Raw genomic sequence first — 26,311 nt, 5'->3', positions numbered from 1 at the left:
AGCCGTTGTACTGCTCTCACATGCACTAACATGAACATGCAGCCAGACCGGCAACCAAAACAAAGAACAGAGACGCTCGGGTGACAACACACAAAGGGGGTGTGACTTCATTCTCTGCTCAGGTCATTACTCCACAATAACTCACATAGGAAATAATTGTTTGCTGCTATATTAATGTTCAGAATCTCATATACAGAACCTTTAAGCTAGTAATGCTCACATTTTATCACAACATGCATGTTTGCTTACCACTACATTTCAAGGAGATTACGTTAATAATTTGCTTTACCTTACTGGCATTGTTGGATCTTAATGTAAAGAATGACAAAGAAACTTTATATTTTTTGTCAGTCTGGTGAAGTTGTATGTATCCGCAGCAAATTTTGCATATACTGAACCTATCAGCCTAATATTTTTTGTGCACATGCATGATTGTATGCTCAAGGACCTCTTGTGCTTGCTGTGAATCACAATTTTTGAAAATCCTTGAAAAACCTATTTTATGGAGTGCTTGGTTTTACACCGCAGCTGACAGCTGACCCACTCCTACTGACTGGCCTGTAGGGGCTGCAAGTGATCAACTGCTTCAGTTTCGAATCTTGTATCTTCTATCTACATAGCTTACAGGGACCAGCAGAGGTGGAATGAAATGTCCATGTGGGCGTGGGTCTCTAGAATGGAAAAAATAATTCATTTGGGTGGGTGACGGGTGGATGATTTAGGCTTACATGTGGATTCGAATGATGTCAGAGCCGATTCGCGCATCACTACCCATGACACAGCTGGCAGATATCTGCATTCTTCTAGTTCTTTATGTTATAAAATGGTAATTGTGACAGCTGCTTACCATAGTAGTGGAAAGAAAGCAGCAATGCCAAAGGGCAGCTTAGAGAAAAGGTAAATCAGAGCAAAGATGTGCAGTTTATCTTTTCTCTCGTCAGCGTGCTTCCCGCCATCGGGGATGAATGGGCTTCTTTAAATAGCTCTGATTAATTAGAGGTTTTAATTGGAAGGGTGTTGGTGGCAGCAGCACTCTCTCTCCTCTCAACCAGCCATTAAGGGGATTGGTGCCCATGTCAAAAGGACACCTGGCACTGGATGACTCAAGCCCACCAGCCACTGTGCTAAGCCTCTGCTATATCGACATGACAGACGCCTTAATAACCACTGCATCCTCTTTGTGTAGGTGTCAGTGACATGCAACTCTGTTTGCTGTAGGTGACTGCACCCAGTCTCTCAAACAATAGCTTTGCTTTTCTTCCCTTTTCTCCCCTTTTTTCGCTCTTTCTACTCTGTTGCATCACTACTCCTTTCCTCTGTTGTGTGAGTGATTAACACCCCCTATATTTTCAACTCTCTTGGGTCTCTCTCATTGTTCCTTGCATTGTTTTGCGTCACCATGGGCCCCCGCTTACAGTACCTCCATTCACATAATTTATCAACGATTTCTTGTTTCCACCATATTAATATCATCATGTTAGTGATGCGCCATTCACAAAGTACGTGTATATTTGAATGAATTTCTTGTGAACTGTAAGAGGTGACTATTGTCTCTGTTAGAACGCTTGTTTCAGCCAAGGTGAACAAGCGAACCAACAGCTGCGCATCACTACCTGAGCCAACATGTACTTTCCATCACGACCCTCTTGTCTGTCACTTGTCATGGTTGCTGTCTTGCATGCTCCTGCTCATTACTGATACAAATGAACATGATTATCATAAACATTCCATCATTAATGAGTCTGAACACACAATATAAAATCTCAAGTAATCTTTCACTAATTCAGGTGTTTTGGCTGATTTCTACAGAGTGCATGCACATGCTAGATGCCAATGTCTGTAGGAATTCTCAAAAAGAAAGATCTCACAAAATCTTTTTTTTCTTCTCATTTATGAGGTCCATTTAGTTACTTCTCAACTGAAGTACAAATACAAACAGTATATTGGCATTTCACTTACTTATTTAAAATAGACATGATGTCTATGAAGATTCTCAGTCATCCAGGTCATAGTTATCCAACGAAGGTTAAAATCAAGGGCAACTGGACTTTAACCTTCGTTGGATAAAATAGACATGTTTATTTATACAATTCTGCAAGTGCCTACTTGGCCTAGTGAATGACATTGCTTGGCCTTTCCCACCTTCTACAGCCTGCTTGGGTATGCATAGTAGCCTCTGGTGATTGATGAGTGGGTAAGGGGAGAAGAAATCTATCCCCAGGTTATAGCACAGCCTTGGTGATGGATGGCCCCTTAGAGGTCTTAGCAGAACTGATGGGTCATGGGCCTCAGAGAGCCCAGAGCTGGGAGTAAGAAGACAGATCAGGGAGGGAAGGATGAGAATGCACTGAAAGAGATGTGAGTATGGGAAAAAGCAAAATGTATGACACAATATGTATATTTTTGTCTGTGAATATAGTGAAATACACTTTTTAATCCTCTCAAGATGAGCGGTGTGAGCATCAGTGTGAACTTATCAGGTTTATGGTTTGCTCCACATACAACAGTAACACATGCCAGAAATAGCTGTTTCTTATGCTCAGGTAACTTAATTTCTCAGAGTTGAGTCTTCCAGGCCAAACTTTCTCACAAGCTAACTGAGACCCTAACTTTATCCATTTATAACCTCGATTGATGTCGATTAGTGGGTACAGTACATGGACTGAGGGACTCAGGGCACAAATATTACTTGAAATATCATAAACTTAACTGAACGATGTGCTCTTTCGCTTGAACTTAACAAAATAATCAAGTGACATGTCAGCATGTCATTGTGGCAACTGAAGATTAATACTCCTCAAATAGTGGTCAGCTTCCCCTCTCCTTCCTCCTCATTGTTTTGCATTCTCTCCAGGTACCCTCACATCATTGAAAATAAAGTCAATGTGCTTTTTTTTTTTAACGTGTGACGGCTTGAATGTCAACATCACCCTAAACAAGGTTTTGTATGGGAGATAGACTGCAACTCTTGTAATCTGTCAGTGTACCACCTTACTGGGACACATATTTGATCATCCCCCTGCAGTGAATTAACTGAAAATCAATCACAATGATACACATAGAGCGTGGAGAAACTGACAGAAAATAATATAATCTGTGTTTTTATTATCACTGGAGATGAAGGAGACGTTCCTGAGGGTAGGTGATGATTTGGGGAAAATATCATGTCTGACAGGTTTAGCCCTGTGAACACAGACAGCTCATATTAGCTTGAACTAAACAAGTAATGACTATTTCTAAATTGGTCTTATACACTTAAAGCAAAAGTGATCATCAACTATTCTCTCAATGCTGTAAATATGGTAATGAATCTCTCAAGAAACTTTGTGGCGTTCTTTTCCTCCCTAGGCTATTGAAGAGATTCATGACTATAACTGCACAACAGCAAACACTTGGCCAGCTTCCATTCTGCCATAAAGGTACAAACAATGGCATCCTTTATGACCATCCTCTATTTTGTATTCAAATATGAACAAGCCCATCTCACACTCCTATGCAACACTCGCAGCCCCCAATGCACACACACAAAAAGAAATAAAAGGAAAAACACCTGCCACTTTCTCTATGTCTGTGCCAGAGGTCCACTCTGAGGCAATATACCACCCAGAAGTATCCGCTAGGGTGGGCTGCACTAGTGATAAATTGGCATGGATTAAATGTCAACCCTGGAGCAGATTCACCCTCTCTGGGGCTACAGTGAATCTCTTAATATCAGAACTTGTCAGACACATTAGTGCAGGCTCCATCCTCAGCACATAATCTTTACGTGTGGGAAGACAATTTAACAGACAGGCACAATTCAGATATGAAGGTACATAGATGGACACAAGGTGGGACTGGTGTAAGGCATCACCTCTGCTGTTGAGCTTTTACATCATCTCATCCTGTTTCATCAATGTGTACAGAATAGTGGGAAAATATGACTACTTAATGAGATCCTTAAATATTTGCATCACTATCTTTAAAATGGTACTAAACTTGCTGTTTACTAACACAAACCTAATTGGGAATTTGTCTCTTTGCTCAGGCAAATTCCCAATGAAGTTCCAGAGAGTGTAACAGCAGGCTGCATTCAAGCACAGCCGTGTGGTAAATACAATTTAGACCACTGCTGTCAGCCTTGTTTTCACTTAATCTAGGCCTGCTCTCGGAATTCATTCTGCAGATTCAGTAGCTTAGAGTTTTGCCTTTGGCTAAATGTCTTTCTTGCATCATGTCCAACGTAGCCGTCTTTCTCCTTTCTCAAAATATCTCATTCATGTCCTCACACTAGCAGGAACTGCAGTGCAGTAGTGGCATTCAGAAAATAAAGGACAACTAGATTAAACACTGTTTGGATTTCAGGAATTAATTTCCTCTTGGGCCATGTTTCAACCAAATCAGAAAGCTGAGTGAGAGCTGGATAGCTCACCAGTATGAGCGCTTGGCTGTGTGAATTTGTGTGAGCCTGTGTGTGTCTGCAGAATTTTGAGGACAATGTTCCTGCTCATTTGCCAAAGGGCTGAGTAATTTCCCATGCCAACGACAATTAAACAAAAGTCTCTAGTGAAGGAATCAGATCAAACCCCACGACGTGAGAACCTAAATCGTGCCATGTTTTTATAACCTTAGGCTAGAATAGTAGGTGTCTCTTGAGGAAGACTTGATTTTCCCCTTCCTTTATAAAACTTTGTTAATGTTTCTTTGCGCCTCGTCTTCTGTCTGATTGCTTAAAGTGGCTGTGATGTGATTTACAAGCACTCTTCCCCCCTTTTGGCAAGTTCACATTTGTATTTTAATTTAACAGAGACCTCTGCACCGTGCCGGTTCAACAAGCAACTGCTGAAATTGCTAATTGGCTTCTCCATTAGTATATAGCTATGTTCTCCGACCTCAAGTCGGACCCCAAGACATGCTGCTATTCCATTATCATGCTCATGCATGATATGCAGGGACATTTGATACATACAGAAAGCTCAAGATGTGTGGTTGCCCAGAGGCCCAAAGAACCATTACTGCTCTGTTCACAAAAAAACACTGAAACCAACTTAGCATAAATGTGTGAGCAGTGAGCCATCAATCATTTACCTCCCTACACAGTTCCAACTGCCTCATACATTAGAGATTTTTAATATGTTCAACCTCTTTTTTTGCCCAGCTTGGACTTAATCAATGGTTGTGGCAGTGACTAAATGTTCTAATGCAGATTTAGCTTGCAGTTGTGATTAAATGGAAAACAGGGGGCACTCACCAGACTTTTTTAATAGCTGAAGAGGACAGACCAGCACGTGTCTTGGGATTGCTGGTTTCCCTGGCAGGAAACCAGGCAAGAGATGAGGGCTTGGGATGTAGCAAGCTGGACAAAATGTGCTCCCTCTCTCTCTCGCTCTGTGCTTGGACTCTGATGGACGACTGCCCAGAACTAAGTTGTTTCTGGGAATGGGGGGTTCAGAGTAAGAGCACAATACTTGTTCAAAGCAAGGGGCTGGTGAGGCTATTTTTTTTCTCTCTAATAAAACACAGAGAGCAATCATAAAACACAAACTGCTTGGCAAGCTGGGTGCTGAAAATGCCCCAAAACCTAATCATAACTGTTAGAAGGCAGAATGTGAAATCAGTGAGCTGCGTCACACTCTGGTTCGCAGACCTTTGTCAGCTTTCTCTCTCACTACTTGAGATGCCACCGGCACCTGTCAACAGCTACTTAGTTCCTTTGGATGGGCAGCATATTTATAATACACCTGTCTTCTCAGTATTGCCTGCTTGACTTCTATGATGTGAAGTATACGGAGCACTCATTTGGCAGTAAACCAGAAAAGGTACTGCAGTAGCAGAGATGTTCCATTGAGGTGGCTGGTAATTGATGTATGGCTTCAGCCATGTTAGGGCTGTGTAGTGGAGAGGAGGGAAGCAATTTGTGGCTCGGCTAGGGGCCCTCTCAGCAGCTTCAGTAAGCACTCCAATTTCCCTTTCATTCTGCCCAGCGCTTTTGTCTGAGGATAAACGGCAAGCTGTGAATTTCCACGGATCACATGGGCTCTCTGTTACTCACACACACACACACACACACACACACACACTCATGGATGGATTGGGCTTTCTGGCCTCTTCAAAGACTGTTTTCAAGGCAGAGTGAATATGAGCGGATTCCTTACTTCTGATGCGTGAGCAGGACGCACAACGTACACACAGCAAAGGAATACATGGGTGTGTTTGGGTTTTTAGCAGATAATTGATTGAGGGGCTGTTTGGGCTGACAGAAGAAGGGAGGAGAATTAGTTGGTTGTATTTTTGGCTTTCAGCTACATAGTGAAGTGCTCCCATGTGTGCATCTGTATAAATATTCATCTTCCTCAGTGTTCTGCATCAACAGCTGAAACACTTTCATCTATCTACATATGCAGTTTCAGAAAATAGATCACTCCTGGGTTGTGAACAGCATAACAGTATAATGATTAACTTTGTTAGGATCAACTCTGAAATGCTTACTTGAGAGTAGTAGAGTAGTTAAACAGGTTCCACTAATAATTTAAAGAAAATCCAGGGATGTATGCAACTGTATGATTTTAATCATTTTATAGGGATGTCTTTGCTTTTCTGATTACAAGCTATAAACATACTTCAGTACCATTCACCAGGATATGCTTTAAGGAAGTTCAAAGCTGACATTTTTCAAGTGGAAGTGCAATTTATCTCCCTGTATGTGCACATAATGTAAGACAGCATTAAAATAGAATTAATGGCCTAATTTTCATCTTCATTTATATATTTAAGAACACAGCCAAATACAGCCAAAATGAAACTGAAATTTCTACTCATGCTTTTAGCTGTTTACTTGCAATTGCAAACTGAAATAATGCATTTCAATTTGATTCACATTTGAGTTAACATTTTCACAGTGGTGGAGGTAGCATTCAGATCCTTAACTTAAGTAAAAATACTATTCTACTATTATATATTATATCATTATAGTTCCATTATTGATTCATTAATTTCTGAACAGGATTTTACTATTTAATTTTTTTATGGATTGGACTGCAACTAATGATTATTTCTATTATGACTTAATCTGCTGATATTTTCCTGAGTAATGATTGGATTCAAAAAATATTTTTGCACTTTTTACATGAACAATTGACAAACAAAATAGTAGCCATTCATTTTCTGTCAATCAATGAGTCAGTGAATCAACTAATCTTTCAGTTGTACTTGTATTGTTGGGTACAGTATTTTAATTTACAACAAAGCATCATATTTTACGTCATATGCTTTGTACGCAAAAATCTTCATTTGTAAATTAGTTAAAAAATAAGATTACTATACTCGTAGTGGAGTAAAAAGTAGGATACAATATTTTGCTCTGAATTGTAGCAGACCAGAAGTAAAGGGTAACATGAAAAGAAAATACTCAAATCAAGTACAAGTAGGCTACCTCAAATGTGTAGCCGGTGTCTCACAGGGGCAGAGGCTCACAGTAAGTGAACTGTAACAAATGCACAACAATGCAATAAAAATAAGGGTGACGTCATTTGCGTTATGGTTAGCATTACTGTACCTTTACCTTGTTAAAAAATGTTTACATCTAGCTTAATTAATTAATGATTGAATGCACCACCCAACGAGGACGCTCAGTGACCCAAATCCCAGGATGTTGCGTGACCAACAGGTGCGTGGTTGCGTGCGAGGTAAATGCTATAACGGTCATGGCGGATCCTCAGGTGACTTCTGCGTCCACTGAGGAACGTTTATCTTCAGGGGGCTGTGTGAGGCCTCTGCTGTTTTTGAAAATAACACGTTGCGTTGTGACTGCAGAGCCTCGTTCAACTGTGACTGCTAAACAATCTTTGAGGAGCACAGAGGCTGAGTGGACTGGTTATATTATGCCTTGAGAATGAACGAGCTGAGAAGTTTTGAGCAGACTGAGGAGGGGAACAGACACTGTTCAGACAGGTGAGTACAACAACAAACTATTTTATTTTCTAGTAAGGCTACACTGGGGAAAGCAGTTCTATAGCCTGTTTTTAATTGATAATCAGTTCTAAGTACAGGCTGCAGAGTGGCAAAGAAATAGGATTAATTCATGCCTTTGGACATCAGGGTGATGTGTAGGCCATGTTGGCATTAAATGCAATTTCTTTTGTAACTTAAAGGTGTTCTTTAATATAATAGGTAGCAGGACCATATGTCATCACAGTACTTTTACTTGAGTATAATATTCTAGTGCTCTGTACTGCAGTAGTTTGGTGTAATATAATCTATACATACATTTTTTTTTTTTGCTTTATCTGATGTTCATCATAAGCACTTACTGTTGATGAAAAGCCTTGTCGGTGTTTATCCACTATGTTCAATTTTCAGGTATTGCAAGGAAATTAAACACGCCTGTCAGTTTGTGTTTCCACTGAGGTCCATCATGTTATGACAAACAGGGTGGGACATTTTTTTCTCCCATGCTTTGTATTTATCTCAGAAACACACTCAGTCACACACACACACCCCGTCACACACACCTTCCACTTTCTGCTTTGTTGCAATTATTATTAGTCTTCCTCACTACGTACATCATTTTCCTCCAGACTATTCCTTTGATAATAAATACTAGTAAAGATAAAAGAAAAAAATCTTCACAATGTCTTAAATACTCAACACCATGCCTAGGACTTGGGTCTCATCAAAGCTTTACTTTCTGCAGTTTCTTCTATATTTAGTCAACTGCTGTTTAGCATAATTATTTAGTTTTCTGCTCCCATGGTAATACTTTTTCCTCCCAGCTGACTGTGGTTTGGTTTCTGTGGTGATGCTGCTCTTGTCTATGCTCAAACATACAAGCTAATGTGGAGTTAAGTATGGGGGGGGGGGGACTGAAGCCCTGGGGACTAGGACTGCTGTCTAAATGGTCCAATTGATATTATTTGAATTATTGCAGTTCATCTGAAAAACCTCTCAACATTAATTAAAGAACCTTCTGATGAAAGTAACTCCTGATTATCACATAAATGAATCCATAAACCCATATGCAAATTCATCTCTTCATGCCTTCAGTTCTTCAACTGCCTTTGCAGATGGTTTAGAGAACCAGTCGCCCTCCTCTACATCATTCATAATGCATGAGTCAGTTCATATCGGTTGGTGATCAAAATCCTGTTTTTCTGCTCTCTTCCTTCAAGGTCCATATTATTCTCATCTTTTCTCCAAATGGACACACGTGCCTTTCCCATTCGCATGTTTTCTTTCAGGAAGTTATTAGCAATTTTGGGAATGTACATGCCCTTTTCAGACTGTTATTGTGACAATCTCTATTAAATATACTGACAGGATATGCATTCAAGAAAGACTGCAAAAAGCACAGTTTCCTCGTTCAAATATAGAAATCATAGAAGGCTTTTTTAGAAATTGATTTATGATTATCCTAACAATTTTCAGAACCTGAAATCATAAGGTAATGTCAAGAAATAACTAAGTAATTTTCAAGTTAATTAGTAGTTATAGACATTGGACGCAATGACGGGTGATGACTGAGTAATTTAAATGTAAATATGATGGGTGTTGTAAATACCACTGTTTGTACTTGTATCGGAGTGAAATGAAGGACACTAGTTTTAAATATTATTGAATGTAGTCTGTATTGTTCTGTTGTAGGCTGCATGGTGGCTCAGTGGTTAGCACTGTCGCCTCACAGCAAAGGGTTCAATCCTGGCTGGGTGCGACTGGTTGCCTCCACCATTATGTTAGATTAATTCTCCCATCAGTGCTATTTCTTATCTTCTTACTGTACTTACAGTCAAATTCAATGTAATATAACATATTGCAACTGATTAGTTAAGATAAAGTCTTCATTGCATGATATTATGTGCAGAATTCAAAGTCATGCAGTAAGAATATAACTTTGATTGGCCACAATAAAAGAAGGCAAGCTGGTTGTTAAAATGAATCAGAAAAACTATGGTGTGTCTTGAAGAATGGCCAACAATAACGCACAGTGTATTTTTAGCGAATGGGCAAAAACATGTAAAAATGCTGGTAGTCCTTTTTATTTTTTTATAACGTGACTCAGTTAACAGACACTCTGAACAGCACGTTTTTGGCCATTGTCCTTCCAATCACAGGTTTTTAACTAAAAAGACCTCGTTTGGATCTTCTTTTTGTGTTATTTTCCTCCAGGTTTCACTATGCCTGGAGTTCAGGAAACACAGAGTTGAGTGGAGGTGTTGATGTCAGATTTGCCCACCCACTGTCTTACTGCTCTTATCCCTCCTTTATTATGAATCCTCTGAATGTGCAGGGGCTGTTAAGCAGACTTGTACTTCTTGTAACCACACAGCCGAAGAGCTGCTCTGGGAGTCATAAAAGACCAAGCTGTAGGAGACACTGAATAGCAATGGATGAGAGAGTGCATCAACGGGACCGTTGAGTGTGTGTGTGTGTGTGTGCGCTATTGTGATGTGAATAATAACTCCTTTCGTTCACCAGTGGCCCTGAGTGTCTGAGAAGTCACTGCAAATCCTCATTTTTGCAGACAAAGCACAATGCCAAGGGAGAAGAAATGAGTTTTAGTTTAAAGATTTGTTTCATTCAACAAGATTACGTTCCTCTCCATCTTAGGTGACTGCACTCGGTTCAGTATTCTGGCCACACTGACAATATGTAGAGACTGTCGTCCAATTTTTACGGCCTGACTTATAATGCAGTGTTGTTAGGGTGGCAATTTACTCCAGCCAGAGTTTGCGCTTGGGGTTATTGTGTATATATTGCCTGGACCAAAGTGGTTCCATATTATATCCATATTTTTATCCAGTCAACCCTGAACTTTGAAATAGCTTTACTATGCCTTAATACAATCTATTATTTTGATAACACTTAATCCCACTAATTTTACTTCATGTTCTCTTCAAAAAGCCAATTATGTGTTTCTAGGAGCTGTTCCTAATTTAGATATTTGAAGTTATGTTTACAATTTAAAACATGGCTGCGATTAATTTATTATTTTACATGCATACATAGTCTTGTTCCGCCTGCAGTTATAGTACCATTATAGAAGGAAAACCAAATATATCCCTGCAGGTTTGATCAGTCATTTATTATGTTGATCGAATTTCCTCTGTAGAGAATATCTCAACCCTTCCTTCTGTCACATTCCAGCACTGGTCTCTAAATTAATGGCTTTTTTTTATGAGAAGCAAGGAGGTCTTCGAGAGACATGCTATATTTTCTGCAGATGTGAATCATTGGAAACACTTAGGAAATGAGGCAAGGACACAAACTCAAGAAAACATTCTGGGGAAACATAACAGGTGAATTTGAACAATCACTTTGTTTGAAATTGTAAAAATTAGACTTTACAGAGAAACTATTTGGTCCCTGAACCTGCCATAGTTTCTTTATGATTGAGAACATCAAAATAACAAATTGCTGTGAAAAGCCCAAACAGCAGCTCAGTCACATGGGGTTGCCAGGCATTCCTGGGGTGTAATTGACCCTTTGCTAAGCCCCACCCCCCTTAGTTACTGTTGCTAAGTCCAACAAACTGTCAGCGCTGCCTCTGTCTATTACTGCACTGTCTGGAGAAATTTGTTGGAAAAAGCGATCTCAGAAAGAAGCAGACAGTTTTGCAGTTGCATTATACATTTGAAGGTTTTGTGACGGCCCCAGGTTTGGGCCCTCTCTTGTTGTATGTATCTTGCTGCGTTTTGTCCCTTTAATCCAGGTAATTGGTGGGTGGAGTTGATACCGGGTGTGAGATGCAACACACCTGAGCAGGCGGGGCTCAGGTGGCTCTAAAGGAACCTGCTGGCTGATTCTGTTTTGTTTGGTTCTTTGTGTTCTACACCCATACACTCCACTCACACATACACTGCATACATACTGATCTGACAGACACCTACAATTGTATATTTTGCTTAATTTACTTATTAAAATATCTTGGTTAATACTCTGTGCTTTCCCGCTTTTGTCACTTACTGTTGAGCCAGGTTGTGATAGTTGTATTCAGGCTGTCAAACTGACTCAAACAGATGTGGAAAAAAATGACAGAAGATAGAAGCTAAAGCCTACCACTCACACAGTACAAGTGAACCACCGCATCCCCCGACGAATGAGACAAAAGACAATGATATGAACGACAAGACTGTTCCTGTAAAGCTGGGTAGGCGTCTATTCATTATTACAATCATTAAAAAGCAGAACAGCAGGGCTTTATCACGTTACATTCAGTTGGAAGTTAGCTAGCGTTAGCTAACTAACATTACATTTGGAACAATCCACAGCCGACATTTTTCTGAATTTATTTCAGGTTTTGGATGGAGAATAAATCGTACTTGTCCTTCCAACCTCTCTGGGTGGCGACTGTAACTATTACAAGTGCCCCAGGAACAGCGTTTGACCATATCTTAGAAAAATACAGCCAAAAAAAGCTAGAAAACAACGCCTTTTGCATTAAAGTCAATGAAAGTGTCAGACCTCAGTTAGAGCGAGTCCTATACTCCGCTGTGATTGGCCAGCTGCGTATTCAGGGCGTGGCTTAGTGAAGGGTCAATTGGGTGGTGTACATGAGTCAGCAATTTAGCTTTTCTGCTGGCTCTCACTTTCCCCCTCTCCTCTCATCCCTCTCTCCCTTCCTCCCCACATATGTGCACATCTTACCTGCTAAAAATGCACACACGTGTAATTCATGCATACAGACTCGCCTAACTCACACTCATTAAAACCTGCATATTTCCGTTGTAGAGAAATAAATAAACCCTCCCTCTTCTCCTCATCCTCTAGGACAAACATTGTTGCAGCAGAGATTTGCCACCTCCAGGGAGCCCAAATCCTTTTTGTTGTTTTTTTTCATCCTGTGTTTACCTGATATTTGTTCACATTATGCTCACTACAGACTGAAAGCACAGAAGCGGATTTTTCAGGGTTTGAATAACTTTGACTGCTCCTGTGTGAAATCCAAAATGACTTGGTTGGTGCCTTTTCGAGGTGACCACTTGTCACATGCTGTCATTTAAGTGTGACAGGGTCTGTGATGCAGTCTTGGCTCTTTTGATACAATCTGAACTGTATTTGGGATTTGATAAAATCATACCGGTGTGTATTTTTTTTCTTGGTTGCTTTGTATACAACCAGATTTAGTGTAATGTAAAACAGTAGAGTAAATTTGCTTAAGGTTTCAGCAGTACAATTATAGTAAATAGTTATGACAGAGAGCATATGAGATGCTACACTCTTGATGTTATTAGTCTTGTATTATGAGGTTTGGCTGTGTGTGTGTGTGTGTGTGTGATTTTTTTTTTTTTTTTTTTTTCTTTTTGCAGAACCTTTTGGAGGGAACATTTTATTCATTGTCCTAGTCTGCTCTCTTGATGTGGTGTAAAGAGAAATTGATCGATACTTGCTCTGCTTCAAAGCAAACAGTTATAGAATAATTGAATGAATGCCCCTCAGACTGAGACAAATGACTCTCATCTATGAGTGATTGGACTTGTTGCTGCCCTGCCCTTCGCTACCTTACATTTCTCCCTCTCGCCTTTCTTATTGCCTTCCTCCACGCCAAATTGAAATTCAAATGAGCCTCAGTGGTTTGACAACAAATAATATGTGTCTGCCAAATCATCTTGGAGACACTTTTGAAACAAACATTGTAAAAGTTAAGATGAGATCAAATGAAAGTTTAACATCACATATCCATAATAGTTGCAGAAGGCTTTTGTTTGAACATTCAGGTGTATTTTTGCTTCATTATTTCCCTATTCCCTGTTGATCACAGCTGATGCTGGCACAAATTGCTTCAGTGTGAGTCTGGCAGTGCTGTAAAACTGAGAATGGAGTACAATTATAGATTGTGTATACAGTATATATTTTTTTTTAAAATATATAAATAATTTAATGATAATACATTTTTATATATAAATGTTTTATTTTAACAATATACCTCAAAAACTTGGTAAGTGGTCTCTTTGCTCTGCTTCATTGCCAAGGATATCCTGTATTCTTCTCACTTTACACTCACAGAGGCAGGTCACTTTTATTATATATATGTGATGAAGAGCCTTAAGTATCACTCAAAAGCATAATTTCAAAGCTCCACTCAATCTATTAAACATTTAATAAGTGTTTTTTAGTAGTGGAATGACCTTGTACTTGTTGTTTGTAATTACTGGCAACTATTTGTTATTCATTTTTCTATTATTTCAGTTGCTAACTCCTAGAGAAAAATTGCAGGAAAAGTATCATGCCAGTGCCTTATAATTATAAAAGATGTATTTTATTGGCATGCATCCATGCACAATGTTTGGACTGACCTGATGTGCATGAGGGAAACGGGACAGCTGGGAGGTTAATTAAATCTGTGAAGTCCTATGAGGCACAGATCACATCGACAGTAGCACCTGCTATGCATTTCTCTGTTTCTCTGGACCCTGCTTAATCTGGATGCGTGTGTTCCTGCATACTTACATAAGAAACACTATATTATATGTATAGAAAGTAGGACAAAACCTATTTAAAGATACCATGTTAATCAAAAGCATAGTCTATAATTAGAGATCTGAGTTTGCAGTGGTGCACTCTTGTAGTGTCTGTTGGCTGGTGGTGAGTGCAGGTTTTAACACTGTACGGGAAACCTTTTTGCTGTCCTTCTGGCACAAAATGTGTTCTTCGCTGTGACTGAAAGTTAGAAAGCAATAATTCACAGCCACACCCATATTACTGGCCTAGTCCGTATGCTGTCCAGTTTCCTGAGTTATGGAAAAAGGATTTAAATTGTAACAGCATGCAATCTTTTAGCAACTCTCCATTAATGATGCATGATGATATTCAGAGATCAAAAACAAGATTGTTTTTTTGGGGGGGTACAGTGGTTAGCACTGTCTCCTCACGGAAAGAAGGTTGCAAGTTCAAACCCCGGTTGCCCCAGCCTTTCTGTGTGGAGTTTGCATGTTCTCCCCGTGTCCGCGTGGGTTCTCTCCAGGTGCTCCGGCTTCCTCCCACCGTCCAAAGACATGTGGACTAGGTTAATTGGTGATCCTAAATTGTCCTCAGGTGTGAGTGTCCAGGGTGTACCCCGCCTTTCGCCCGATTTCAGCTGGGATTGGCTCCAGCCCCCCGCGACCCTGTACGCAGGATAAGCAGTTGACGATGGATGGATGGATCTGCTTTATGGGATTATTCAAGAAGGTCTTTGTTTTCAATGATGTCTGTCCCAATAATGTCACCCTTTTTTTAAATATGTGTGGTAGATAGAGTGGTGATTAAATAGCTAGCTTCACTTGATGAAGTGGCAGCCTTTAGAAAGACCTCCTCCGTCTGTAACAAAGATCAGGACGCAGGATGACCTCAATCTCTCAGTCATCATGAGAGCTCCCTATTAACATTTCACTATCCACATCAGTCAGATGTTTGCTCGTATTTCCTCTGTGGATGTGATACATCCACAGATGAAATACCATATACATAAAGGGCACATATAAATATTTGATAGGTCTCATGCCTCTTGTGATTTTCCAGTCATGAGAGGAACTAGCGTGTCAGTTTAAAATGACGTCAAACAAAACTTAATGCAAATCATGCCTTAAAGCCCCGCCTCCAGACAGTTTTAACTGCCGTTTTTGGTTAACGTTCTTTCTCAAACAGAGAAGGGGGTGTGGTTAATAGTCGGACATAATACATTACCATGACAACCAAAAACTGATGTTCACTAAACTATGCTGTGTTAACATCACTACACTGTAAAGTTCAGTACACTTTACTGTCAGGCTGGAGTAGCTATTACTTACTCGCACATTAGTTTCTATCATAGATATCAGCTGTTATCAATCAGTCGATGGCACTGCACACGATAACTCCCACTACGTTTTATGGTGCGCTTCCTTTACCGGGGGTGCCTCCGCTGATGCATTGGTAAAACAGCAGTAAAATGCATGTTGCAGACTGTATATAAGATGGTGGCATGTGAAAGTGTGACGTGTTTTCTGTCATCTGTCCTCCAACACCGCATGCACAAATGCCATAATGAAAATCAGAATCAGAAGGAGCTTTATTGCCAAGTAGTGTTTTACACACATGAGGAATTTGCTGTGGTGCAGCACACTAAACCAAGAGGAGGAAACTAAAAAATAAGACCCTCTGTTAGCTAACTTTCTGCAATAACTATGCTGGCTAACTACACCTGGCTAACTACAACTTAGTTAACTTAGCTAACTAAACTAGAACAACAAACCAACAATCAGACACAGTAAATTACATGATAAATTGGTTAGCTTTCTCACAACGATGTTTATCGGTTTGATGCTCTGACTAAACGAGCCGTGACGGCGTGACAGTTTTTTAACGAGGCATGACAATGCGTCTGCGCAAGCTTGGAGAATGATGTATGACTTATGGAATTACTATAGTCATATGTCACCACCCTGTTTTAACACCTAAGCAACTTTGAGCACAAAATTAAGCTATTTGGCAAACTATGTGGGTAATCAACATTGTAAGGAAATGAGTCAGAAAAATATAAAATCATAGAAATGTCAAAATACACTGGAGGGGGGCTTTAATGAGCAATGTAATTATACAGCACGTTTGCAGACCGCCTAAGTCACATCAACAGCTGGAACATCTATTTCATGCATGGATGTTCATATGCAAGACATATGCGCTGAAAACATGCTGTGTGGTCCTCTGTACTGCCTCCTGCTGTGGAACCTGTCAGCTGCTGCCAGGTAGTGCGTTTTAGTGCGATAGAAGTTTGTTAAAGAGTTGGGGAACCTGCTGTGGTTGTATATGAGAATTCTCCTACTAGGTGTCATTCGATTTCTCTCCCACTCCTCTGCCACTCTGTTCCCTCTGTCTCCCTATCCTTCCCTCCTGTTGGGCATTAAAGAGCCCCATTTCTTTCTCTACTTCCCATTTTGGCCTTGTTTCTCCTACTGTCAGACAGTGAGATACAAGTTCACCCTCAAAGCAGTGACCCACAGAAGGGTTGCTGCATTCCAGACAACATTAGAGAGCAAATAAGGCAGTCAGTCAGAAGGCCGGCCATGCTGGGGTGTAGTAGTTTGTTTGGAGTCACATTTATGGGAGAGAAGAATATGACAAGGAGAGCAGGGTGGAGTATGGGGTGAAAGGCAGGAGGAAAAACCTGTACAGCATGTTTGCTTCCACATGTCTGACTTGTTGCTGTTGAAGTCTGGTAATAAAGCTCCAGAGATTCTCTTCAGATAATCTCTTCAGAGAATCTCTGCAAGTTTGTTGGCTGTCTCGCATCTTCCTCGTGTCTCTCTCGGTTTTTTTCCCTCTTCCAAGAACTAGGAACACAGTGCGCTGAATAATCATAATCATATGGTGTCCTACATGCTTCAGAGTAGGGCTAAACAGTTTTGACTGATATTGCAATTGCGATATGATTTACTACATTAGAGGGAATGATCATTTTTATATCATTATTCAAATTTTCATTGAGAAACATTAAAATGATTTATGTGATTTTTTTTTTTTTTTTTTTTTTTTACGGGGCTCTGAAAAGAAACAAAGATCTTTTCTTAAGTCTGTAAAATATTATGTGTAGGCCAGGACATCTCTGCACCACGTCAATGTTTAATTTAAAATATTTTTTGACACACACATCACCTGTAACAAATATTGCACCTCCTGCGAATTGTTCATGCATCCTTCAGAGTAGGGTTATTGATGACTGCGACGAACTGTGGGAAATATAATTATAGCCAAACTTTGACCCTTTTGTGTCTTTGCCACGTTGTCTATGAAAGCATCTATTTAGAAATGGCCTGCTCTTACCATGACATTGGTGTTAAATGTTGCATAAACATTTGAGAAAATTTCTACCACCAGAGGCTGAGTTTTTGAATCAATTTAAATAAGCAGACATACTGTATGATTGCATTTGGTTCCATGGCCTTTTGATTATCGCCTTTCTCTACGTCTAAACACTAATCACTTCATCAGTGGCTCTTCTTTTGCTCAGCTGCTCATCACCACCTCTTCATCCCCTCTCATCTCTGGCTTTGCATTTTCAGTGCTGATGTATTTGCTGCAACAAAGGAGTTGTTTACAGTCTCTCAGCATCTGGTTTCTTTATTGCAACTTTCATTTCAGCCACCCACTTGTGTGAACTCCTTGCCTGTGATGTCTGACAAAGTCTCCCAAACAATTCGCCAACCACAGAATTATCATTTATCATTCATCATTTATGAAATGACAAATTTCCAAGGCAGCATCTGTTCAAGGCCTCCACTTTATTTGCAGTTGATAACTGTCATTGCTGTATTTACCAATATTTAATCCAACAGTGCCTCACACTCCATGAATATAACTAAAGAATACAAGCAAAAACACACACAGTGGGCCTTCTGTATGTACATGAAAACAAATTAAAAAATACTCACGTGCACACACATAAATAAACTGTCTGGGACAGTTTATCTGTCCAACAAATCTTTTTCACGTCATTTCAGTGTCATCCAGAGGAGACATTTAAAAGCTGGACCAGATTCTTTACCTCTTTACCTCTGTTGAAAGGTGAATGGCCTCATACTGTCTTTGTTGACAGTAAATGTACAATCTTGAATGCGGCAAACCGTTTTTCACAGCTTCAGTAGGTCCTTTTGGCACGATCTAGATTCAGTCAGCACCTGTATGAAACCAGTGTGAAAGACTTGTTTAATCATGGTACTCTCGCTGTGCACCACTGCTAGTTAAGCTTTGGTTTTACTGAGTCCTAATGGCAGCCCCTAAACTTTGAACCCTGTGTGACCATTTGCCCTCTTTAAGAATTCAAGTAACTTAGTCTTCAACTTAGTCTAAAATTAGGAGATGCAAAACAAGGCCACATCTTGACTATGTTTGCTCTAAGTAGGCAGAGGAAGCAAACTTTAAATCTTTTGTTTAGTTCCAGGTCCGTGGGTGTCCACAGGCGTCCTAGTCTCTAGCCAATTTTATTCTGCTTTGTATACTTCCCTCAGCTTTTCCCATTCATCCACCGCTCTTTCTTTCTCTGCATCAGAGGGCGGTTTGGCATCTTTGTCATTGGTTCCTCTGTCGCAGTTGGCATGGCGTTTGATCCACTGGGTGGCCTGTATGTGTACTGCTTCTACTCTCTTCTGAAAGTCAAGCACACACTGATATGAATAATTAAAGCGCTGGGGAGAGGCTGATTCTTCTCTTTTACAGAACCCACATCCCGACAGTGTTAGCCTGTTTGTCTGAGCGCTAAAGCTTTGCTGAATCTGTTTGTGAATGTGTTCTCTGATGTTCCTCCCCTCGTTCCCTCTTGAGATCAGCTGGAGCTTAATCACTGGTTACAATAACACTGTCAGAAAATTAAGATTTTCCGGGCCATTGCAGTAACCTCTAAAGTTCCCACCCCCGCCAACAACTATCGTCTGACACTCTCGCTCCCTTTTTTTTTTCATGCTTTCTCTCGCTCATTCGTCTACCTTTCTCCTCCGATGAGATTGGGAAAAGGGCAAGAGGAGCCTGGCTGTGATATGAAATGTTCTGATTGCAGTTTGGACTCCTGTGTCCTTAAGGAAATTGAATTGACCGGCGGTTATGTCTCAATACAGTGAGCTCAGTGACCTCCTCCACCTCACGCTTATCAGCAGAGCCCCAGACTCAGCCTGGTTATGTCGCCAGGACAGCTCGTCACCTCTCACATCTGGCAGTGTGGGCAGCTACAGTGGGGACACAGAGCCATTTCAAATTTATGCCTCAGAGGACTGAGATGCTGTATTAGAAATCTAAGTTATCACTGTAGCAGAAAATGCATGCTCCGGAGACTCGAGAAGAGCTATTGGCTATTTTGTTCCTCCACTTTTCCTCACTAGTGTTCACTCAATTACACTTACAAATCCACTTCTCTCCCACTGAAATTCCTCTTCTTTCCTGTTCTCCTCTTATCCTCTGACAATCATGACTTCCGACCTCTCATCTGCTGTGTGTGCTGATATTCAACCCTGCTCTTTTTTTGCCTCCTCTCCTCATCCTGCACTCCTGCTTCACTTTCTCCTACTTGCCTAGAGCTGAATTTTTTCGATGTCTGCTCTTCTTCATCTTTTCCCCCATCGCTTTCCTATGTAGGATTGTAAACACAAAGCACATAATTGCTCCCTGTGGCCTTGTGATTTCCTAGTAATTGCTATAACGATGCTTGCTGGTTTGCTAATGTCCCCCTACTCGAGTCTTTGCCCAAGGTCACTTCAGATACAAATAAAATGAGGCAAGGAAAACAAAAAATTTAATCGTTCCCACACAGCACCCTGGAAGAATCCTTCATTTCGCCTGCTCCCCTCTGCCTTTTGTTGATTTGACCGTTGGAAGTCAGTTGTTTTCATAGTGTGGAAAGTTGGTTTGATTGTAGACCGTAGTGTGTGTGTGTGTGTGTGTGTGTGTGTGTGTGCGTGCATGCATAAGTAGGAACAACACACTACTCTGTCATTTTTTCCTCCAAGTGTCACTGCCCTACCAGTGGAACTTCTTTTCTACTTGTGGGTGTCAGTGTCCATTCACACACCGTGTTGATGATAACCTACACTGTGTGTGTGTTTGTGTGTGCAAGTAATTCATGCTGAATTGCAGTCTGCTACTCTCACCAGTGAGTTCAGTGGTTTGACAGTGCTGCTCCTCAGAGACTGCAGCATTTTGGCTGCTGTGTGACATCACCTGTTACTGTCACTGCAACAACTTGATTATGCCATCCCAATGGGTAGATGTGCTTTGAGCTAGATGAGATTGGGCTTGTAAGGGGAGGGTAGCAAGATGATCCCTCTGGTCTCTGTGTCCCATGGTTGCTCTAGTGATGGACGACCCTGTGAATGGCTGTAACTGCAGAGTGGGGTAACCTGCCACAGGGGTGACTGTGCCAGCATGCACCGTCCACTCCATCTACTTGCTGTGCTGAATGCAAAATTGATAAAGGCTCATTAATATGCGCAGATAAAGGGAAAAGCCATTGACTACCTCAGCAGCTCCTGCCGGTTGTTTTGGGGAAATTAATTTAATAACTGGATCAGTAAAGTGCCGTGATCACAGCCTTAGCTCCAATTTGCATATTAATGTAGCATGGAGCATGCAGCCTGCAATGTTTATGGATGGGTGGGGCTGAGGCAACTGTTTTTAATTACCTTCACTTGTTCAGGAGGTGACAGGGGTGGGGCCCTGTCGTGTCACAGAGGAAGCAAGAAAAGGCAGCATTAACCTGGTGCAAAAACTTTGCACATTTCTGCATATTTATTAAAAGGTATGCCCCTACTCACCCAAAGGACTAGTAGTGGGATTTTTCTTCCTAATGCAAGTTGAAGAAAAATAATCGCACCAATACAAATCCACCCTCATGGATTTCTTTCTTCAGTGATTTCACTTTGAGGCTTTTATGCTTTCCCACATAAATGAATACCTAAACTCTTATTAAATGTCAAGCCTCAATATGTTTAAATGCATGTGTGAGGGATGCTGAAATCATTTTATGAATGTGTGGGCATGATGAAGACTTATGTGATGCTTAAAACCGAATATATATTCTATAGGCATGAATTATACAACAACTTTATAGGAGCAATGTGAACTCAAATTCAGCACACACTAGGCAGAGAGAGAGAGAGAGACAAAAACAATAAGTGAGAGAGGGAGAGATGCAGAATTTGAACTCGAGCGGCCTCAACAGATACATGAGCCACTGTAATAGTAATATCAATTCAAGTTTCGGGGTTGCAAAAAGTAATTATTCATTTATAATACATTTTATTAACAGTAATACTTCTACTACTATTACTACACATATGATATGAGAAAACATTTTTTTTTATCAAACTCCTGCCCATGTCTCTTTTTTGAGTGGAACACCAATAATGTTACAAACAAGCAGATGCATAGCTCATAACAGCTACTGAAGCAGATGTAACATATAAGACATTTAGCAATGCTAAATAAATAAGGAACTGAAATTGATATCCTTTCTGAGAAAGATATGCACAAGACAAAATGTATATATTAACTCTGGACTTCCTGTACACCCACACATTCAATAACATGTCATGCCAGAGGGCCATTATAGTTTATAGACTGTACTTAATCTTGAGCCGCAGGAAGCAAAAAGTGCGCATTTTGAAATTTAACAGCATTTTATAGTTTGTGATAGTATTAGAACTCTACATCTACTGTGTGTTTTAGGACATAAGCTTAGTATGTGGGGAAAGCATGTGTTTGCATACATTACAATGCCAACAACGGTGACTTTCTCTTGAAATAAACCTAATTACTATATTTTTATTTCTCAGTTCCCTAGAATTTGTTGTATTGTCTTTACAACATTTTTTCATACTGGGGACCATGTTGGCTGATCAAAATTTTCATTTTCATTTATCTCCGTTACCTATATCTTGATGAGACTGGTTACTAGATTTTGTTTAACTTTGTTTAAGCATATGATGAACCTGAAAACAAGACCACTCTGGTTTGTTTAGTGTACTGATGAGAGGGATTTTTTTAAGCTTTAATTGTGGTCTTTACAATTGAGTGTGCTAGTTTACCTGTAAATGTATGCGCATGTGGTTCTGTGCTTTACAGGTACACATTATCACCTGACAATAATGCATACAATGTAGTCCGGGATGTGTAGTGTTTTATGGGTGTACTGTTTTATTGTGCGCTTGTGTGTAATTATTGTTTTACTTTGATGTCAAATCAAATGGGCTGATCTGATGTGAAGTCACCTGTAATCATCTGGTGAGGCAGGTGTGAATTAGCCACAGCAGGTTCGGTTTACAGCTGGTAATACAATATGTGAAAGTGTTCACAATTGCCATGTAGGACAGCTGTAGTCTACACTTTGTGTACCTTGTTGTGTATGTCTGATAAAGAAAAACAGAAAGTATGTTGAATCTTGAAATATCAGACATTCTGTATTATATAATATATACTGTATATCAGTTTTAAAATATCCACAGTACCAAACCTGTTCAGTCCACCCACCAGAGCAAGGCTGTAATTCAAACAGTGTAATGGTGTCCTTGGAGATATGGCTCTTTGATCTTGGTGCAATTAGTTCTGTGTTTTAGTCACATAGAACTTAAGGTCTATAAAATGGGCTCCCTCCTATTGTCATTCCCATGGTCACTGCCCCTAGTATGTTTTGACTGACACTTTTTTTTTTCTTTTTTGTAAACTTCCTAATTTTGTTGCAGAATAGAGAGAGGACAGGGGAAAAGGAAAGAGTTATCTCTCTTCTGCGAGCCGCTCTAATCTCTTTTGATCTTCTGGGGGAGAGAACAGCATCTTGTTTCACTGACATACAGTATACATAGCCTGTGATCTGACAGTCCTCTCACCTAACCTGGATTTCACTTTGTCTGTCACTCTGTCTGTCTCCCTCACAACCCCTCACTTCTCTTGCCTGAACTTTCTAATTTAGAGCACTGCATTTGAAGTTGCATATTCCATTGCTGTTCATGATCTGCCCTGCATTTCTAATGCTGGGAGTGTTTAGTTTAATAAAGCTGCCTGAAAACAGAAACTCTTTTTATAAACACATCCATCATAGTCTACTAAGTTTAAACAACTGCCTGAAACCTAGGACAAAAACGAAGAAGCCTTCATGGAGACTTTTAGATTAAGTCAAATCTGTTTCTATATCAAATGTCAATGTACCATTGTCCAGGATTACAAATACTGCCTAGTACAAAAGCTGCTCTACCAGCAGCATTTATTTAAATCTGTTATCTGTGTGTGAGTTACTTTGTTACTAATTGTAGTCCCAATCTGGGTGGATTTTCCATTTCAGCAGGTTAAGTAGTGCTTAACCTATGTTTTAAAAAAGGAGAAAATATTAAATGATTCATTTGTTCGTAGTAGTTTTTTTTTTTTTTTTTTTTCAAATTAATAATAGCTTTGGTCCATGCTGATGCCTTAATAAAATTTTATTGATATGCTATTTTTAGAAACAGGTCATTCTATTGTTCAAAAGGAAATCTATTATGTTGTAAACTGATGTGTCTGCTTGAGACATCTTGCTAGCCTATTTTTAAAAAAACCTTTTTGAAAGGTATGCTATTGGCGTTTTTACAACTGGAGGCATGGTAGAGCAATGCATTGAAAAGTGCCCATAGTGTTTGCATCTAATATTTCATTGTTAACAGTACCAGTTGATAACAACTCATTATGCAGTATTTTGCACATACAAACATGTCCACAGATAAGTAAGTTGGACACAACTGTGTGTATGACTGATTTAATGTGACACAAATAAGACGGACGTGGGATAAACTGCGTATTACCACAGCTTTCACTCTGTTGATGCTCGGGACAGCCATCCTGGACGGGGTTGGTGAGGTTCTCCCGACTTTCTAAGGGGGTGTTCCAGTTCTTCCAATGTCGAGTGGAATGCAGCATGACAAAGTCAGAACCTAGATGCTTAGTATAATTTCTGTACATACAGTTACTAATAATAATCCACTCCCTGCAAGCTGCCTGATTAAACTGTTTAAGGTGGGTGTTATAATATAAATTAAAGCATGATTTTGCAGCTGCATGGCCTAAGTATTCTGACTAAAAACAAATCTACAGTCTGAAATTGTGTCTGCTTGTAAAAGAACAGTAGCAATGGGTAAGATTGGTAAGGGAAACTATCTGAAAAGAACTGCTGTGGATCTTGGAGTGGGAAAACTTTACATATCACTGTAGATTTAGCACTGTATAAAGAGGCTCTCTCAGAGCCTTGCATTAGGGCTAGGTCACACCACCCTTGAAGTTTACTTACCTATTTTCACCTGCTCCATTGCAAGTCAAAAAATTAAGCTGTGCTATGTTGTGTGGCAGTTGAATTTCCACATTAAAATTAATAAAGGTTACACAGATTTTACGCAATCCCCTAAAAGATTGTGGTGGTATTTTTTCCCAAAATTCATTTGCATCACCTTGAAATACGTTTTCCTTCCTTTGCGATTAATTTTGTGCCGCCTCGCCTTGTGTTTCCTGTGATCTATAGAGAAAGGCTTGTGCTATATGTGCTTGCTACAGTATTATGTAGTTGGCCCCTGCTAGTTGGGGTGTATTGGTAACTCATCCCTCATATCAGATATAGGCAAAGCCCTGTGAGTTCAATTCCTGTGTGGTTTCACAGTGCTTTCTTGGCTAATGTTAATAGGAGCAGTAACAGTACAACTACTGCATCATATCCAAAGCACCATAAATTAAACCATTAATGCAGCCGTAGTCTGAGCAATAACCATATCCACAGCCAGGCAGAGAAGCTGTACTCACAGCCAGGGTATACTGCTGGAGCTCGGCCTTTCGAATGGAACATTGAGCAATAAATACATGTGTCACATCATCTCAACCTATCTGCAGTTAATTGGCACTGTATTATAGCCTGGGTATCGTTCAAATATTTGCAATAATGGTACCAATACCTTGACTTTGATGAACTGAACAATACGTTTTTCGATACCATTTTTTAAAATTCCATTTTCACAAAAGAAATCATGCAACCCCATTGTGAGGGAATGCAAAATGTATCGCAAGGGGAATGCAAAAGCAGTTCAGAAAAATAACAATCCCACTGTGATCCTTTGCTGCCATGAGCAAATTCACTCTGTGGTGATTTCAGACAAATAGTTTGAACTTGGCAAATATTGTGTTTATGTCATAAACACAACAACTTCAAACAGAGCTGATTCTCTAAAGTATAGTCTTCTGCCTCAAGAAGTATAATTTGTTTGTCCTCATCATAACTGGGTTGTAAAATCAGTTGGAGGGGAATGATAATGCCTCATGTCTCACACAATCTTTTTCACACAGTATATTTTCCCTCAGATGTATGCTTCAAGGTGAATGACAAGAGGGCACACATTACATTCACAATAAATCTCATACAGTGCAAATTGTCCATCACACATGATCAACCCCATTGTTACTAAGCCAAGCAGTTTCTACTCATCATTTTCCTCAGGTCAGTTAGCCTATACTGTTAGCCTGATTGGAGGTTTTGGTTCATGTTACACATGTTTTCAACTCTTGTTTGTGCTTGTATGGATGGGCAGGGAACCTCTAGGAAAGATATGTTTGTTTAAACAGAAAGTGGTCCTTGCTGAAATGCACTAAGAGGAAGGACAAAGGACAAACCTTAAGTGGTAGGGATGGAGGAAATGTGATTGATGCCAATTTAAATCTTTCTGAATGCATTTCCTTTGCAAAGAGGTGTGAGTCATTAGAGCAGGAAGGGCTGAAAGCAGTGTGAGTTAAAAAGGATTGCAACAGCTCCCTCTTAAAAAGCAGGACAGATCTCATTATGCGTTTTAGCATTTTCAACACCAACTGACCATGATTGTCAAGAGTTTTATTACAT

The 26,311-nt window shown here is 40.0% G+C and overlaps 1 long non-coding RNA gene across 1 annotated transcript in view; it reads left to right on the top strand.

Moving 5' to 3' along the window:
* Positions 1 to 7,724: 7,724 nt before the first annotated feature.
* Positions 7,725 to 26,311, top strand: part of LOC123960240 — a 29,957-nt gene continuing 11,370 nt past the window's right edge. The window contains exon 1 of the long non-coding RNA XR_006822489.1: positions 7,725 to 7,929. This is a non-coding gene — a long non-coding RNA (uncharacterized LOC123960240). The remainder of the gene's footprint in view (positions 7,930 to 26,311) is intronic.

The sequence above is a fragment of the Micropterus dolomieu genome, linkage group LG02, assembly GCF_021292245.1.
Source record: "Micropterus dolomieu isolate WLL.071019.BEF.003 ecotype Adirondacks linkage group LG02, ASM2129224v1, whole genome shotgun sequence".
Taxonomy (NCBI): domain Eukaryota; kingdom Metazoa; phylum Chordata; class Actinopteri; order Centrarchiformes; family Centrarchidae; genus Micropterus; species Micropterus dolomieu.
This window is presented reverse-complemented; position numbering and strand designations above follow the sequence as displayed.